General features: G+C 48.4%; 1 long non-coding RNA gene; it reads right to left on the minus strand.

Annotated features, from left to right (window-relative positions):
• LOC146174506 (uncharacterized) overlaps positions 1-13,838 on the minus strand; it is a 247,447-nt gene that overhangs the window by 201,511 nt on the left and 32,098 nt on the right.

Consider the following 13,838-nt stretch of genomic DNA (forward strand, 5'->3'; position numbering starts at 1 on the left):
ACTACTGTGCCGAAGTACCCGGGTTCGAACCCGACCTCGGCGGCTGCGTTTTGATGGAGGCGAAACAAAGAGGCGTCCGTGTGCTGTGCGATGTCAGCGCACGTTAAAGATCCACAGGTTGTCGAAATGATATGGAGTTTTATTTGGTGGAGGTTGGCTAGTGTAGCCTTATGTGATATGGTCAATGTTGACTCCGGCGAGGCAGAAATTACAAGCTGAGGATTGTTGCATAGGTGGATGAATGCTGTGTCGGAAGGCAGGAGTGGGAAATGTGTGAGTGAAGCTGGCGACACAGAATCTCGCGATAAAGAGAGATATTGCAGCGTGCCGGAGGAAGCAGCAGGAGATTTTTTTTCTTTATTGCCTGACTTCGGCAGGGACCACAATACACAAAACCACTTACAAGGCACAATGAGCAATCATTAATACAACAATCAGCCAGGTGGCTTGTGGCGTCGTCATGCTAAAAATTCTCTTAGGGTCACTCATGGCTCCAATCCTCCGAGCCACTCGGGAGCTTCAGGAGCAAGTTTCTGAATTTCAATATATCTATTCATGCCTTCTCGAAAATAGATCCGTGCTTGCCGTGCGTCAGGATCGCAAATGGTATCCTGCCATTCTCGAGCGCCAAATACAGTGGAGGGCCATTAGCATAATAAGGTCAAATGGCACCCCATCCTCATTCTCTACTGGCAAGTACCTAATAAAATGCGAGTCTAATGGAAATTAATTTTTTAAAGTCCTTTGTAAAATATCCTAAAAGTATACCCCTTCCCAACAATGTAGGGAAACGTGGTCTATAGTTTCTGGCTGTTTACAAATTAAGCAATGCGAACCCCAAAGTAAAAATTACTTCTTCCCTTCCAAGAACTTCTTTACTGGCAGTGTTTCCGTGCGTAACTTAAAGAAAAAAGTTTTTGCATTTGACAGCACCTGCATCGCCTTCACCCGCTTAAGTACGTCGCGTCCTGGTCCTCTACTGTATAAAGTCCTGTGCATTGGTATGAGAAGAACTACGTCACACAAATCCTTGTACAGCTTCTTCCTGCTAACACAAGATAAATATTCATAAGAAAATTGAACAGACAGGAATCGAACACTCGCGACAGCTTTTCTAATATAACCAAAAATGCGTCCCGATACACTTTCGGTCGAGACAACAAAGTCCGGCCGTCCATTTCCGAGCATTAATTGGCACACAGTACGCAAAAATGGATCTTTCACATCGCGAACAAAAAACAAATCTGACAATCTGTCGTAGAAATAAATGCCCCAAACCCAGTCCACCGTCCTTTACTCGCCTAAACAAACTGGTCCTGCTACATCTTTCCCATTCTGCTGCCCACACAAAAATAGCTAATATCCGGTGCAGTCTCTGTACGTTCATCCTTGCACAATGCAACACTTGCTTCACGTACCACAGCTTCGACATAAGAGACATATTTCACACTGTGGCCCTGGCGAAAACTGACAATTGTTGTTCTTTCCAATCCTCCACCTTTTCCCGCGTGGCTTGAGTCTGGGCCCTCCAGTACAACTCGCTATCGAGATAACTATCTGTGTGGGACGCCCAAGTACTTTACTGGTGTTGTCACCCAGGATTTGTTTGCGAACTTCTCGGGCGTCGTTGGCCATTCTCCGTGCCAAAGCCCCAGGGACTTTGACCAATTAACTTTACTGCCGGAAACCTTAGTGAATTCTTTTACAGACGACACGGCCTCGATTACCCCTTCGCGATTCACTGCGAATACAGCCACATCGTCCGCATATGACAGCAGCTTAACTTCTGCAGCTTGGAAATGGAAGCCACGAATTTTGTTGTTCTCCATGATATTTAAACACAGTGTCTCGATGTAAATGCAGAATAGCAGGGGGCTGAGGGGACGGACGCAGCAGGAGATCGAGGCAGTAATGGTTGGTTCGTGGGGTTTAACGTCCTAAAGCCAGCGCACGTCAGCGCACGTTAAAGATCCACAGGTGGTCGAAATTATTCCGTAGCCCTCCATTACGGCTCCTCTTTCTCGCTTTGCACTTTCATTCCCACCTTCCTCCCTTCCCTTACGGCTCTGTTGAGGTGTCCACAGAAAACAAGTGAGACTGCTACTGCGCCTTTCCTTTCCTATAAATCAATAAATCAATCAGTTTTAACGTCACAAAGCGACTCAGGCTATGAGAGAGGCCGTAGTGGAGGACTCCGGAAATTTCGACCAACTGGACAGGCAGTAATGGTAACATGTCATGAAACGAAAGGAGACGGGTTTTCAGTTGTATTCTCCACAATCTGGATGAGAACTCAATTGCATAGATTACAGACTACTTCAACAAATGCTGAGCCGAGGGCACCCTCCCTCAGTCCTGGCGACACTCCAAGGTAATATTTGTACCAAAACCGAACAAGCCCTCTTAAACTGGAAAACCTGCACCCAATCTCGCCCACCTCGTGTCTCGGGAAACTTTTCGAGCACTTAGCACTTGCGAGATTGACACTTCACATGGCGGACAACGATATTTACCCACACAGCATGTTGGGCTTCTGCCCCATCTCTCCGCTCAGAATGCCATGCTGCAGCTCACTCACGACATCTTCGACCCGGCTATTTAATGCCACAAAAATGCAGTCCTGGCTTTGGATCTTTCCTAAGCTTTTCATCGCGTCGAACATCAGGCGATCATGACTGCCCTCTTTCCCCTGAACATATGTGTACAGATGTACTGTCACGATCACAATATTGCGGGACGTGGGAGAGCGTGGCAAAACTGCGTTCTGTGCCTTCTAACGGCGCCCGTCCGCTCCAGTTACCCTCGCAGGCTTCTCTGCACCCTTACTCCTACCTTGCGCTCAGCAGACGCAGATAGAAACCGGCGCCAGGTGACGCTTTGATATCTACAGCTTGGCCTCCACAACACAGTTGGGGAGCTTGTGGAAGCCCATCGCCAAGCCCAAAACATGTATCTCACCAAGACCTCCACCGGTCGCCATTTCTTGGATACTTTAGACGTTAGTGTCCCAGTGAATGTCCCTACCCTCTTTCCAATACCTCGCCCCCTCCACCGAGACCTTCTCATCAAGCCTCTCCCCTGCACCCCAGTATCACGAGCAACGCCGCCGAGACCGAGCAGTTGTTGTTGTGGCTGTAGGAAGAAAGAAAAGGAAATGCACAGGCCTGCTGCTGGCTCTGTAGCTGAGCCACCTCCGCTGCCTCGTGCAGACAGAAGAGAAAATAGAGAAGAAAAAAAGGAAGAGGGAAAGGAAGACGCACGCCGCAACAACAACCGTCATCCACCACCGAAGCGGTGGCGGGTGCAATGAAGGCCCACAACAAATAAAAATTCGGTGGCAGGCCAGCCCCCGCCGCAAGCGGCGGTGACCTACCTGCCCAAATCCATCAGGGGAGTAGAGCCCGAGCAGCGGCGCTCCACAAATACTACGGCTCCGAAACGGACGCCGTATGGGTGGACACCGCATGCACGAATGAGGGAGCGGTATTGACCGTCACATATTCCTTTCTGCAACTTCTTGCTACTGTCCCCCTCCTCCCGGTCGCCTACTCGAAGGCAGCCGAGGAAGCAGCCATCACCTACGCGCTTACACAGGCGGAAGCACGCTATATAATTTTCGACTGTAAAACTGCGATTCTGAATTTTGCGCGCGGTAGAGTTCACGTGTCTGCGTTCAGCATACTGAGCTCGCCAGCTGCTAACCCACCCCACTATGTTGAGCTGATATGGGTGCCTGCGCGATCCGGGAATCCCGGTAACGAGGCCGCCAATGCGTTAGCCCGAGGTTCTTTAAACCGGGCGCCGGCTGCCTCCGATCCGGCATTCGCGCATGATCGCATGCACACCTTCAGTGAGCTAACGCAGGCCTATCGGGCCGAGCGACTTCTCTACCCTCCACCTCATCGATCTCTAGATAAGTACAACCAGACGCTCTGGCGACGACTACAGATGCGCGCCCTCCCGACCCCTTATAGTGCGTCTCACTACCACCACACCCTTTGTAACAGCCCCACCGCCACCCTCGCCCACATCCTGTTCTAATCTCCGGCGGATCCTCCCCCACGAGGTCTAGACGCGTCTACCACCTGGGAGGACTGGGAGACTGCCGCACTCTGAGGACTCAGTTCGGCAAAGGAGGAGTAGGAAGAACATTTATTTCCGCCGAATATGACGCGGCAGCCACCTCCGGGTCCGCACGCAGGCGTCAGGGGAGGCAGTCTGTCGCACCGCGGCCGGAGGGCACCCGGCCACGTCTAGAAGAGGTGTTCAGCCTCGGCCGCCAGGCGGACGGGGAATCGCTGTTTTTTCATCGGAGCTTCTTAGTGTGGTCTCCCATTCATCGCTAGTTTTAATCGCGTTGCGCCCAAGAGCACTAACGCATCTCCATAATATGTGATCTAATGTTGCCACGTGGCCGCAAAATTTACAAATTGCGGTTTCTGTATTTATTTATCCCTCTTCCGTCCTCTGGCAGCCGTCCAACTCCTCCACAGGGGCGAAAAGAAATTTCGAGCTTGGAGTCTTCTCCAGTCGTATGATTCCTTTTTACTCAGGGATCTATCCGGTGGCGGATATATCCTCCGGTCTTTCTTCAGGTTGTCGGTTACATCCCTAAATGTACCAATACATTCTTTGCTTTTAGATGTTGTGGAGGCGTCCGCAGCACCCCGAGGTAGCGGGAGCGGGCGAGCATGTGGACAGCCTCGTTGCCGGCGAGACCGGCGTGTGCTGGGGTCCACATTATGGTCACACTTTCGGCGAGAGACGAGTCGCTCAGAATTTTTGCAGCCCAACTGCTGACTCTACCCTTGCTAAAATTTCTAACCGCCGCTTTGCTATCGCTGGTTTCACGCCTGGTTGTGCAATGTCAATGGCTATTGCAATCTCCTCCGCCTCTACCGGCGGTAGATCTCGGTTTCTTTCGGTTCCTATGGTGATCCCGGTGTCTTATAGGGCGACCGAGGTTTCGTCGCCTTCTTTCCCGATCGCTGCATCGGTGTAGGTGACCGATCCCGGCGGGAGTTTGTCCAATTTGTTAGCGAGGTGCTTAGCTCTGCTTTTCCTCCTCCCCTCGTCGTGTACGAGGTGCATGTTCTTCGGTATAGGCGAGACGTATAGATGCTTTCTGATTTCTCAATCTATGCTTTCTCTGACACTTACGCCCTCCCCGGGCGCTAGTAGGTTTACCCAGTCGAGGATTTGCTATCCGCCGCCGTTCCTGTGAGTCGATCTCTCTGGGACAGCCTGACCGCCGTAGCTTGTGCTTTCCACTCATTATGCAACCCCATTTTCTCTAGAATGTCATTAGAAGTAGTTATGGGGAGTCCGAGAGCGTACTTCGTGCATCTCTTATTATGCTGTTTAATTCGCGTTCTTCAGTCTTGTTGATATTTAGGAATGGAGTCGCGTAGCAGATTCTGCTCGTGACGAAAGCTTGTACGAGTCTGAGTCTACTAGCCTGCGTGAGACCACTACTTCTGTTGGGTGTCTTCTTAAATACTCTGACTACGAGCTCCGCCTGTTCTTTTAATTTCTTAATCAGGTTTTTGTTACTACCCCTGCGGTTTATAACCATACCTAATATTCTAATTTCATCTACTTTCGGGACTTCGTTCCAGTTGACTTTAATTTTGATATCTGGAGTTATCTTCCCACTACTGGTGGCAATTACCATGAGCTCAGAATTTTCCGGCGAACAGCATAGACCTATGTCCTCTGCGTGTTTGCTGATTATATCTGCTGCCTCTTGGAGCCTGTATGTAATGTACGAGTCGTTCCCTTCGCACATCCAGATGGTCACATCGTCCGCGTAGATGCTTAGTTTTAAGTCATCGAGATGACCAAGCTTACGGGGTCGAAAGGTGAGAGCACAGCCCCCTGCGGAGTGCCTCTGTTACCCAGCCGGAACTCCTCCGAATTTAAGCCCTGAAACCTGATGATCGCCGTCCTGTCTCGCAGGAATGATCTAATGTAGTTGCAGGTTCTTTCGCCTACTCTTAGCTCAGCGAGCCTGTCGAGAATGGCGTCGTGGCTGACGTTGTCGACAGCTTTCTTAAGATCTAAGCCTAGAATAGCTTTCGTATTTTTTTTCCTGAAGTCTCTGATTACATCGTTATGTAGTCTGAGCATGGTATCTTGCGTACAGAGGCCGGGCCTGAATCCGACAAATTCAGCCGGCAACTCATCATTCTCTTCAGTGTATTTGGTTACCCTCCTCTGAATGACTTTCTCAAGTTCGGCAGAAGATAGCCACAGACTGGGCTGCCGATGTCATGAACCATAGGAACATTAACAAGTGTCGTGGGACTGTGCGGGGCCCGTGAGCATGTATGCCTCAAACGCCTTTGTTTTTACAAAGTTATTACCGCCACCACCCGCACAGTAAGTGGATCCACGTGGCCGAAGGTAGATGCATTGCCTGCGGCCGGACAGTGAAACCTAGGGCGCTGGCTTGAGCCGCCTCGTTAGCATGCATGTGGGTGGTCTAGAATAAGGTGATATATTGGGTTCAATGGTGTCTTATGAGAAGAGACAGGGCTGGATGCAACATCCAACCCGCGATGAAATGATGGATGACTGATTTAGAATCACTAAGCATGGTGGCAATATCGGGAGCGGTCAGACCAAGAGCGAAGCCTATATGTTTTCAGCCGTTATACGGCGGCCGTGGGAGTCGACAGCTGACGGGGCATAGGAAGGGCCTAATGAATATTCCACTGCATCGATATATAGCCCCTACTTGACCTTGGAAAGTTGTCTTTCAAAGACTTCCACCCGTTTTTTGATGTCGTTGGGTTTGGTTAAGAGGGTGCGCATACAAGAGGGTACTCTTGTATTAATTACCGAATTAAATTTTGCGGGTAGGAATTCAGGTATATTACGTCCAGTGGTGGTCCGGGCAAGTCGGGCATACTGTCAGGTGAGTTAATGTTTTACTTTTTCAAGAATGGTGTTCAGGTTGCCTGTTTGAAGACCCTCGGTTGGGGCAATAAACGGAATACCAGGGGCGTATGTTTGAAACCACACCATAACACTTGATATATCTTCCAGAATTCCAGCGTAGGTATCTGCTACTCCTCGATTCTGTAGTGAATGCATGACTGCTCCGATTTTGCCTGAGTCAAAAACTTTCTCGTAATCTACGGTAGCTCTGCACAGGGAACGGTTGTGTGTGGCAGATTTTTTAAATAATTGACTGGACAAAATCTTTTGTCGCAACGCCTTATATATGGCGGCATGGTGCGCTGGTAAAATGAAGTGTAAGGTTGGTGCTGCTTGTATTCGAGACTGCACTAATAAGTAATGTATCATGTAATATCATATCATGTAATATCATGTAAGTAATGTACAGTAGGCTGAACAATCTGATTCGAAATACGGTAGCATCAAAGATCCAATTACTTACAAAATCTAGTCCAAAGCATTTTGAGCGAAAAACCATGACAGGAATTGCGTTGCAGGTAGTAGTTAGCAGCTAGCATGTTCGGCCGCTGAATATTTGACGGTTTGTGCAATTTTGTAACGCAATATGACACCAGAATGTTGGGACCAGCTGCCAACTCATGTTGCTCACTTGAGGTGAGAATATAGAATGCAAATAATTTCACAATACTATTATGTGCAAAGCCAGGGATGCAATAGACAGGCTAGGGCGGAATATAAGCAAGGCGAAGTTAAAACGGGGAATTATATGTCGAGTGGAGGCCTGCGCATCGTGAAATACCAGTCAAAGTAAAAAGTGCTGAACTGGACGTCGTAAGAGTCAAGCGTCCCTTGTGAATTCCTTAACGTTGGCATTCTTTCAATAATGCGGTACTGTTAATCTTGTTACGTGGTGAAAAGCAAAGAGGACAGCACGACATGGCGATAGGGTGAAGGATGATTTTAATGGTTGGCTTAGCGCGACGGCTCCTCTCGCTCCACTGCCGATCTTCTTCGTAACACTTCCAGGGGCAACCGAGCGATCTTCCTGATCGGATCGCTTGAAGTTGATGGTGACATGACGGTGAGGACGTTGAAGGAAATACAGGAGTGAATGACTTGCTTGCCACCACGATGTCTGATGCGTGAGTAATTCGCCTTCCCTGGAGCTCTTCAACCATCCGCCACCAAATAATCCATTGAACCGATGCCTTGAGGTCGCGTCGGGCGGCTTGGCGGGGGTTGCTTGTTCGTGTCCATCAGTAACTTCGGGCCATTCGGGTATTTCGGGTCCTTCGTCTCGGTCCTGGTTGGTCTGTGTTCTCTCCTTGTCTTAAGATCCGGGCTGGGGGCCGGGCGGTGGTAGTTGGTCGGGTCTGAGCTGGAAGGGCTGGGGCGAAGCTGCTCGGCGATGTCCCTGTGCCCTCGGTCGATGGTCCCGGCTCATAGATGGCGTCGATGCTCCAAGGCGAGGATGGGGATGACGTACGCCTCACCTCCAAACAAAATATTACGTGGTGGCATACAAAGAGGACAGCACACCATGGCGATAGGGTGAAGGATGATTTTAATGGGTGGCCTAGCGCGAGGGCTCCTCTCGCCCCACAGCCGATCTTCTTCTTCGCACCAATATTATTAATCATTGCGTTTAAAGTGTGGCGGTGTTTTTAGTACGTGCCCTTCATTACTCTTTTACAGGTTTATATAAAAATGATCTCCTCTAGCTATTTTCTTCAATTGATTTCACCGATGGCACCGCTTCGTCGGTAATTATTATCATCGAAATATCTCATTTGAGTGCCCAAATGATGCTTTCGGTATTCCTCATCACAGTGCCTACTCTGTAGATTGATCTAGAACTCCGTCGGCTATATCCATAGTCGTAATTCATTTTGTGCCTTGTTCATAGTCACAGACACAAAAGTTTTACCTATGCCCTGCTTCCTCCCGATCACATCCATGTTATGCCTGTTCTTTTAAGAATATTAAACTTATCCACGTCGTTTACCTTCCGTTCATTGGTTTACTTCATGGTTCTGTTTTATCCTGTATTTCATTACGTAGACGTCCACACTTAGGTTTACGAATAAAATATTCCATCTCTAGAAATTCGAGCGGTATCTTGTAGTAGTAGTGTAGTACCATGCCGACTATCTGCGCGGTACAATTTTCAGACATGCCTCTTAAATCACCGTTTCGTTTTTTTACTTTAATGATAGCCTCCTCCAAAAATCATTTCTGCCGCGAGATTTCTTATTCCTCGGCTTTTCATCTCTCTGATTCAATGAAGGGCCACTACATTCTTCAGTTCCGTCCTTATATCTAGATGAAGTCTAGTCAGTGCAATTATATGGTTCGCAATTTCACCCAAACGATACAGAGAACCGCTACCTGTACAATACCAAGGTTGCGTTTGAATAAAAAATCTACTACGTTTCAGTCTTCCTATCGTTTTCTTTATTATTTTCATTCGCTCTTTCAATTTGGGAGCAATGGTATTCATATTTCACCCATTCTTCTGACTTCCGACCTCTAAAAGTGGCTCTCTTCAGCTAGGTCGACACCCTACCTTCTAAAAGAACCTGCACCACAAAAATGAAGAGCTACCCTTGCATTCCAGTGAACCAAGTTCGATCACTACTAATTTTCACCAGTGGCTTATTACGCGGCTGCGTGCTTCGAACTACGATCCTTCCTAAGAGTAAGAGAAAAATATTACAAGGAGTTATATTTACGTTCAGTAACGGATCCATTCTCCTAATTTCCTGCATTTCGAAGTCAGCGCCTTAAGCAGAAACGACAAGCGTTTGTTTATAAACTGGAAATTCATGGCCGGTATAGCCGGGTACACAATGACCGCTCGGTTGCCTAAATTTATGATAAATTTACAAGGTTTTGATGATAGGTGGGCAGTTGTGTGCAAGGGATGAGATGTGAACATGGTTCCTTCAGTCCTAAGTCCTAAGGCATATGACCCTCTCAAAGTTTTTCGAAAGAAGCGCTTCATTGCTTGCGGGATGTATGTCCAAATATTGTAGTAGCTTTCATATTTATGCTAATAAGAATGTGCCTTAAATAAAGGCCTGGAGAAAGAAGGTGACCATGCAGCAGGCAGTCACGCAAGGTACAGAAACACCACATTAATTCTGAAGCTGCCTAGAGATAGGGGAGACCTTGGCATCCCTGACCTGAATTTTGTAGCCTCCACCTTGCACGTTAGGTGGACCCAAGTGCTACTCAGCTCGGATATGCCTCTGATTCCAGGCCTGACAAGCTTTTTTCTGGTATTTTCTCGTAATATTCATATCTGCCTGTTCGCCCAGAGCCTGTATTCTCACTGTGTGCCACGATCCGGCTCTCCATCACCCTTTTGCGCCAAGGCAACCACCTGCCTTAAGCGTCAAAATTTGGTTAGGCTCGTCACTCCAAGTATTCCTCCTCACCGCCATCAGTATGAGCTTGTAAATGTTAGGGCCAGCAGGTTTTACATCACGGCGGAATTTTTGGAAGCGAGCAGAGCGTCCGTTATATATCGCTTCGCCAGCGGAGTCCTCCCCATTAAGGCTCAAACGTTTACACAGGCCAGCTGGCGACCAACTTATCTATTTTGTGGCGGTAGAGAGGACACTGTTCACATGTTTTCGCAGTGTCGTCTTCATAAAGTTTTTCCGTCAAGTAGTGGACCTCTTCCAGCTTCCGGGCATACTGCAACAATGTGTGCGATATCTGAATTCTTTTCCAGGTGTAGCCGTTAACCAGATTGTTATCCTGCTCATCAAGGACACTTACCAGTATCGCTTGCACGCTGCGCGGCCGCATACAGTAGTAGGGTTTCGGACGTCCATGAAGTAACTGCAAAAGTGGGGAAGGAGATCTGGTTCCACTTGCAGCGGGAGCGTCGCATTCTCAGCGAGTGGAGGTTCTCGGAGATTCGGTTTCGGCTGTCCGTGATTTTATCGGTTACTGGTGGAACACTTTCTGTGTCGATATGATTCCATTACAAGAAACGATTGTCCTTGATGACATATGTTGTGTGATTATGAAGGTCCGCGTCGTTGGCTCTATGCCCTGACGGCGCTGCAGGCTGTTTTCGCATTTGATGCATGCCACCCCTCTGGGAGCATCGCACAGCGGGTCCCCTTGTCCGAGTAGGGCCCACACTTCGAACAAAAACTCTCCTCCAGACTCACATGGCCCGAGGGTGGGGGCACTTTAGGAGGTGTTGAACGGATTATGATGGGCTGATGAGCTATGTGAGACTCCGGGGCACGGCACTTTCGGGTGTCATCTCCCCCGCCCAATCTGACAACGTTAGTCCGCTCGGGCGTCGCTGTGCGGCTACAGCTATCTCTGGTGGTAGTCCTCGGCCCCCAGGGCGATTTTCTATAAATATGCCTGCACATATGTATAAAGATGCTTTGTGTTCATCTCTTCGTTGCTGACTCGGTTTCATCGCTACCGCAAGGAGCAGGCAGCTCTCGTTCACGAAATGGGTGACGTGATCTACGTGCAATACATCCTTCGGCAGAGCAATAGTGACCTTCCGGAAGGAGAGGCGGAGCTTTTGCTTGTTAAAGGTACAGCGGCAAGGAGTCACTGCACCCAAGAGCATAAACACCTGAAATCATGCCGAGAATAATATCGGAAGGCCCACAATACCTTTGGAGTTCTTTGGAATACACAGTTCATGCCTCGGGAACTGCGGCGGGTAGTTTGCCATCTCTGAAGCGGGTCGTCGGCGTATGGGCGAAATGTAGAGGCGACGTGGTGAAAGATGCACCTCCGGCATTACCGTGTATTGTTTCCAGGAATGCCACGCAAATACAAAATATGCCTGTTTTGCGAAGTGCGCCATGGAGGTGTGGTCTGAGGCTAAAGACTGTCAAAAGATGTGCGTGCTGAACGCACGGTGGGCGAAGAAAAGGCATATGCCGGGCCAAAAGGTAGGTGAAAAGCGACTTCTTAATACGTGCTGCGTAGTACCTCAACAGGGACCGACGCGAATGCTAGAGCGTAACTGCGCAGCGCAGAGCCAAATGATTGAATTGTAGGGGCAGTGAACAGCAATGAGAACACGACAGGAGTGGATCAGGACAGGATTTGGGGAGGGCTTCTGAGACTTGTGGGTGATTGCACAGCGAAGCTCCGGAGGCCACATGGTGATTCCGTCACAGATGGCAGCAGAGGCAGCTGTCGTGCTACCTCCTCAATCACAGAAGCTTATTCTCGCGGAGAAGACAGATGCTCCCGCTTCGCAGCTAGTCCAGCGAGCGAAGCGTCCGGTGGGCGGCGAACCGGAACACCCTGCTTGTGCAGCTCAGTCAAAGTTTTCGCTTAGGTCGCAGGCGGCCTTGTCTATAGTATGCTCCCTGGCGAAGTACATGCTGAAGGCGCCCGAATCGATTCCCTTCAGGACATACGTATTTTATCGGTCTCTGTCATGGTCCGGTGAGCAAGCCGGCACAACTCAACAACGTCCTCAATAAAACATCGTTAGCGAAAAAAAAAACTCGAATTTGGTCTTAGGTAAGCCAGGTGGTGGTGTCGAGCTCGTGGTTTCGGAACCACAGATTGGCTATGTCGCTCAACTAGAAGATGACGTTGTTGAGCTTGTGATCGTCATCTCAGTTGTGACCGCTCACTCGTTCATAGGCGAACAGTCAATAATCTACGTCGTAGCGTAATCTACGTCGTAATCTACGTCGTAAGGTAGCGGGGTCTCGCTGACGTAGGGGAGCAGCGCAGGTGACTGGTGGAGCTGGACGTTGTGATGTCAGCTCCGTCATTGTTGCGATAAGCGTTCGGCTGCGATGTTCCAGGCCGAGAACTGTGCTGGGGACCTCGAATGCACATCCACCATGTGAAAAGATTTACTGACTTGGTCTGATGCCCTACGTTGCGAATAGTTCGGACACAATGATAAAACCACCGGCAGCAGGATACAGCTTTAGCGCGAGAGATAATTTGCCGCATACAAAGGACGACGACAAAGATATCGTAGCAAGAGAAATCTTTGTCTTTCTTACAGTGAGCGTCGTAACTGCAATAAAACAAAGTATTCATAAAGAATATAATAAGTAATTTCTTGCACCAATAGGCATCTATAGATTAAAGCCTGGAGGTTAGAGAACGAATTCAGCAGACATTTTTAATTTTGTGAAATGAAATGTCTAATAATTATATACGTGAAAAGCCTTGGAAATAAATCAGCAAATGCGAGTTCTGATACACTAGTAAGTGCATTAAGATAAAAAAAAAACTTATCTAGTATCTAATGCGAATTTCATTTATGTCAATGGGCACGATATCGACGGAAGGTAGGCATGGGTTGGGGAGGTCACGAAATTAGAAGGGTGGACGAAGTAATGCGCTTAGTGGTAGAGTGTGAACAGAGAACTCCTAACGTTGTTGAATGGTAAGGTTTGAGAGGGGTTTTATCGAGAATAGTCAAGCTGATAATGATAACGAGAGATTCGTGAATACTCACTGCTAATTTATAAAGAATGAATGAATGAATAAATAAAGGTTTTGTTTGATTGAAGCGGTGGCTCTCAGCCACTGTTCCCTTATTATTTTGATAAAGAATAAAAAAAAGCTTTTTGCCACCCACCCAGCAATTTGTTCTGAGAGCAATGATAATCATATAAAACCAGAGCATTTTATTACAAAATATTTTAAAATGGCTAAACACACAGTATTGAGTGTAGAATAAGAAAAAAAGATGCTACACGGTATGAAAGAGCACAGAGCACGAGTAGAGGGGAACCTCAGTTCCGAAGTCGACGCAACGTTCTGACAAGTGGACTTGTCGTCTGGGCGAGGACCAGAAAATGTGCACGAGCGAATACGCCCAGCATGGCTAGTCATCGGCTGACATCAAACGTTCTGTATTGCGGCAGCAGACAAAAGCTCTAGAG

Source organism: Amblyomma maculatum, chromosome 11 (genome assembly GCF_055883805.1).
Source record: "Amblyomma maculatum isolate TAMU_Amacu chromosome 11, ASM5588380v1, whole genome shotgun sequence".
Classification (NCBI taxonomy): domain Eukaryota; kingdom Metazoa; phylum Arthropoda; class Arachnida; order Ixodida; family Ixodidae; genus Amblyomma; species Amblyomma maculatum.